At 29.1% G+C, this 6,000-nt stretch overlaps 1 long non-coding RNA gene and 1 pseudogene across 1 annotated transcript; both read left to right on the top strand.

Moving 5' to 3' along the window:
• Positions 1-1,111: 1,111 nt before the first annotated feature.
• LOC146721022 (uncharacterized) lies at positions 1,112-1,618 on the top strand. The gene is made up of 2 exons (XR_014925813.1): positions 1,112-1,258; positions 1,547-1,618. It is a non-coding gene; the product is annotated as an uncharacterized LOC146721022 (long non-coding RNA).
• Positions 1,619-1,753: 135 nt separating this feature from the next.
• LOC146721023 (uncharacterized) lies at positions 1,754-3,040 on the top strand (annotated as a pseudogene).
• The last annotated feature ends 2,960 nt before the right edge of the window (positions 3,041-6,000 follow it).

Here is a 6,000-nt window from a genome sequence, read left to right on the forward strand (position 1 = left end):
GCCTTAGATTTATCACTTTGTTTTCAATATACGAGCGACAATTTGTATTAATTTATATTTATATTTTCATATTAATAACAATTCTTGTAAACATATTTTTAAATTGGATAGAGTATTCGATAGAATAGATATTCTTATACTCTTGTAAACATCGATACTAATGTACTATTGTTACTTATATTCTAACTTATGTTTTAAAATCTGGCAGTCCAAATGCAATAATGCTTGTAATTTACTTAAAAAGCAAAGAGCGAGTTTTTTAATTCATTGATGGGTCCATCGCATGATACCCAAGTACAACACATACAGCAAATACTGTCTTTCTGCATTATGCGATGGATCTATCGATGAATTAAAACACTCACTCATAATTGTTATTTCATTTATAAATATATATATTTTGCAGCATTGCTATACAATAAAAGATATTTATGATAGTAAGTAATTCTGGGATTTTTTTGTTAAATATAGATATTAATTTCAGTCTTCTTATGATGATAATGATGTCTCTTTCCAAACAATTGTAACCATAACAATTCTAAGTGGCTTGGATTGAATCATACATCAAACGACAGTGTGTACGTATATGTGATAATCAAATCAAAGGTCATTTCTATTTTAATTGTTCAACTAATATGTAATTATGGTAATTTAAATTACACTTTTTTTCTATTTTTTTATATATTTTGTACAATAACAAATCTTTATTTTCTTACAATAGATTATTAATAATTTTTTTGATGATAACAATTATCTGCGAAATCTGTTTATTTGCATACAATTATAATCACATTAAGGGTACATTCTCGTCAGTTGGGTCAAATTTTGGTCAAAATTTTTTTTTGTTGAATTCGATAGCTATAACTGTTTAGAATATCATGTTAAAAGGGCAAATCGAAATTCGTAACGGTTCAAAAGTTATGAGCCTCCGAGCCGACCACGTCAAAGCAAGTAGCGAGCGTCGCGCGGCACAGGTACGTAGCGCCGACCATTCCTCGTACATTTATCGACCTTTCTGTCGGTTTATGATTTCACTCAAGGTTTTCTATTTTTGACGTTAGATGGAACCTCTTTATACTGTATTATTAGGAATTACACTCAGTGTTGTTAGACGGGCTAGGTTTTTTCGCGCATGCGCGTATTACCGTGACGTAACCATGACGACTACAGTAACGTATGATGTTTGCGCGCGCAACTATGGACCAAGACCCTGGACCACGGAGTTTTGGCGGAATCGCAGGAAACAGATAAATTGAACGTACGTAAAAATAAATAAATTATTACAATATATGTAATATAAAAGTGTATTATTATAATTTATGTATATTAAAATTAATCAATAATTCAAATTATAAATTGTATAAATAAAAACTAAACTCGTAATTTACGTATGTTATAACATAGGTACACGTATATGTATATATTTTATAATTTCATTATTTGTTTATTGTATGTTTATATTTAACATTTTTAATTAAATTTATTATATTTATAATAAAAATTATACGATTCATTAATTATTTTAAAAAATTTTCAATAATTTAAGAAAAATTAAACAGAGGGGGAAATCAGGACCCCATTTCATGCGAGTGACTACTTCATTAATACTACATTCAATGCGCATGCGCGAAAAAACCTAGCCCGTCTAACAACACTGATTACACTGATGAAATCAGTTTTATAACCTACGAGAAACACGTGTGCGTTTTTGTGTCTCCCGTTTTCTCGCGTTGCATTGCATGTGTTTTTTAAAATGCCTCGAGACAAAAAAAGCAATAAATACAGTTCGATTTGTCCTGGTAAAAAAGGGCCAAAGAGAAAATTCTCTGGGAATCAATATACAAACGAAAATAAGAAAGAATTTACCAGCACGTCAGCGAAGAAATTAGCCGGTTCGGATGATTTCGAAACAACTGTTTCGTTGACTAACGTATATACAGTAGTGAATTTTACGTTAGTTTTTACTGCTCTTTCCAATATTTTAAAATGCAAAAAGTGTAACGGAGATGTCAAATTTGGAAAAAAAGACGAACATGGCTTGGGATTTAAACTTTCTGTTTTGTGCAAGTGTGACGAGAAGTTTATTTTTTCATGTGAAAAAAATAATAACAAATCCTACGAAATAAATCGCCGGTTGGTATTTGTCATGAGACTTTTGGGTGTTGGAATAGCTGGTATTAATACATTTCTTGGATTGATGGATTTGGGGAAAAAAATAAACACTAATATGTATTACGCTGCCGTCGACAATATATTCGTTGCTGTAAGTTCTGTGTATAATGAAGTTATCAGAAAAGCAGGTTGAGAGGAAAAAGAAAAGAATGCTGCCAATGGAAACGAGGAGAAAAAATTGACAGTATCAGGAGATGGATCGTGGAGCAGACGAGGATTTTCTTCTCTGTTTGGTATTGTTTCACTAATTGGACATTGTACTGGTAAAGTACTAGATACGTTGATAAAGTCATCCTTTTGTAAAGTATGCATCACAAATAAAAATCAAATGACAGAAACCGAATTTGACACATGGTTCAGCGAGCACGAGGATGATTGTCAAGCCAACCACAAGGGAAGTGCCGGAGGTATGGAAGTGCAAGGAATGCTGGAAATATTTGCCAGAGCTGAAACTCTACACGACGCAAAATATACGAACTACATTGGAGATGGAGACACAAAGACATTTAAAGCTTTATTACAACAAGATGAAGAAGTTACAAAAAAAGAATGCGTCAACCACGTGCAGAAAAGGATGGGCTCAAGATTGCGGAAAGTTAAAAAAACCAATAAAAAAGTCAAAGGACGTGGACCTGGAAAGCTCACGGACAAGTTAATCAATGAATTAACTATTTATTATGGACTCGCAATCAGACGAAATCCGCATGACGTTGATGCAATGACGAACGACGTGTGGGCAACATTTTTTCACAAAATATCGACAAACGAAGAGCCTCATCACGAGAAATGCCCAAGTGGACCAAACTCTTGGTGTAAATAGCAAAGGATGTGGATTGAATCACATAAAACATGTGATAATCAAAGGTAATTTCCATTTTAATTTTTAAACTAATATATAGTCACGCTAATTTAAATCACACTTTTTCTATCTTTTTATATACATATTTTACAATAGCAAATCTTTATATTTATATATTTACAAATATTTCTTCGTGTAATATCTATTCAGCACTGATCATATTTTGTATGCATAAATTGCAAATTTTGTATATTAAACAAATATTACTTTGTAAATTAGATCTCAGTTGGTATTATTATATAAGATGCGTTTAGAATCTAAGCAAATTCCTTTATTGCTAATTTCAATATTATTCCATATTGCAACATCAGCATACAGAATTTTGTGGCAATTAGAAGTCAATATATTTCTTATTGTTAGACATAGTAAACGTTTTTTATATTTTCTATATTTAATAAAATAGTGGTCCACAATATGGATATAAGCGAAAGTGATAAAGAAAATGATAAAGTAAAAGAACAGAGAACAAATGATGGAACAAAAGAGCAAACAAAAAATATATTAGAAAAAGGTACAGGAAAAGTAAAAAAAGTATTGTTTGGAAATATTTTAAGAAAGAAGATGCTGTTTTCTCTCGTTGTACATTATGCACAAAAGTTTTAAAGAATGCTGGCAATACCACCAATTTGATGCAACATTTGAAAAGAAAACAGTGGATTTAGAGTCTAATTCAATATCAAAGCACCAAAAAATAAATCTTTCGAAGTTTATAAGCAAAAATATAGAAGAAAGAATGTGTGAGGAAGAAACTGATAATTCTGGTCCCTCCACAACTTGATGTTCCTAGTTGCTCCATGCAACGGAAGTCAGATAATTTCAATTCCAAAGAACGTATTGATGATGTTTTCCACCGTATAAATTCTTTTAAAGGTAAAATCATATTGATGTGTTGATTTAATCAATATTTTATTTTAAAATATTTTGCTAAAATATTGATTTAATACTAGAAGTACCGAGCGGTCATTTCTGATCGCTTCTGTTTCAAATTAACATTCTATTTCTTATGTACAATATAGGGTTCTGAAATTTTTCATAACTGTTTGTCAATCATTTAATAATGAAATAGTGATGAATTAAAAGTTATAAAATTTTATAATCCTATATTTTATATAAGAAATAGAATATTAATCTAAACAATAAAAATAATATAACTGTTCAGAACTTATAATGTTAATCAAATATTAAAATCTGATATTAAATTTAAAAACATCAAAAGAAGGATGTTAAAATATAATTAATTTGTTTATTACATCTAATTTTCTCTTTTAAAGAAATGTTATTAAAATAAAATAGTAATATTTGGAATCTAATAATAAATCTTTCAAAGTACAGAAGTGTACATTCAACATTTTGGAATATAGCCATGATTATAGATATGATTAATATTTGACATCGACATATTAAACTTTTTATTAGGGATGGACGATACAGTATATATTTCAAATATCGACATTGTAATAATAATTTTTTCGCACTAACATTGTTTTTATAAAACTGGTGGGTGCTGGGACTGTCATCCTTGGACGGCAGAGTCCGCACCGGTGAGGTGTTTTATAAAATATTCTGTCTGATATATATTTTTTTGCTATATTGATATTTTTATTTGTAACACGAAATATTAATATTGTACCGCCCATCCCTAACTCTTTCGTTTTGTTCACTTATATTGAATTTTTAATTGTAACAATTGTATCATTAACCACTTCAGGGGATCAACTCTGTAACTGAAACATGAAAATGAGCATTAGTGTGAGTGAGAAAATATCAATGTGTCTCATTCACACTAATGGTTATTTTTCGCATTTTCACTATGTTTTAGTTACATAATCGATTCCCAGGTTTCGAATGCTTCATCGGCCTTCACATCATATTCTTTTCATACTATATACATTTTGATGAATTAATACCTTCCGACATTATTAGAGCTTAGACGTAATGAAGGAATAAAGAATTAATCTATATGTTATCATGACTAGATTAAATTTATTAAAATTTAAAAATTAAAAATTGGTTTTTAACTAATGAAAAAAAAGTACCTATGATTTCTTTATTTTGATTAATAATATATATTTTAATTATTTTTTTACTCTTAATTTTCAATCTAAATATTTTCAGTGCATAAAAAAATATGGACGTAACTATTTTATATTTAATTTTTTATTCCTTTATTTTATTTATTCTTATTGATATAATTTCTTATCCTTATTGTTTTGTCCTTTGTTTTTGTAGATGGAGGCACACTAGCGTGCCATGTAACTAACTTAATCCTATATATGATTGCGAAAGATAACCTTTCCTTGTCATGAGTAGATAACAAAGGATTTTAACGATTAATGAAGATAGCAGGGTTGGGAAGTAACGAGTTACTTGTAACGAAGTTACAGTTACAATTACTTTTTTTCGGTAACTATAACTTAACTTCGTTACTTTTCTCTATCTGTAACTGTAACTGTAACTTAGTTACATTTTTTTAGTAACTAGTAACTATTTTAATAGTTACTTTATTAGTTACTTTTTTTGGAAACATGCGCTAAAAGTATTGTTTAAGTATGGTAGCCGTTATATTATTAAATTAAATTTTGATAACAGTAGCATATGGATCTTCATATGATTTAATCTTTTACCTAAAATTTTCATTTTGTGTACATAAAATAATATAACACATAATTAAGATCGACCAATCACAGTCAAATATTTAAAAAAATTCTTAAAGGTAATAATTGATCGATTTGCTTGCGACTTTGCGATTACCATTTAGTAACTTACTATAACTATTTTTACTGTTGTATATAAAGGTCATTCATACATTGATGTTAATTGCAAAGTTGCAAGCAAATCGATCAATATTACATTCAAGAATTTTTTTAAATACTTGACTGTAATTGTGCATAAAATGTAAGCTCTTTATATTTAAAACAATGTATAATTATTTTTAAAAAGTAACTGAAAAGTAACGACTCGTTACTTTT

Source organism: Nylanderia fulva, unplaced genomic scaffold, assembly GCF_048542155.1.
Source record: "Nylanderia fulva isolate GAGA-0341 unplaced genomic scaffold, ASM4854215v1 Scaffold563, whole genome shotgun sequence".
Lineage (NCBI taxonomy): Eukaryota > Metazoa > Arthropoda > Insecta > Hymenoptera > Formicidae > Nylanderia > Nylanderia fulva.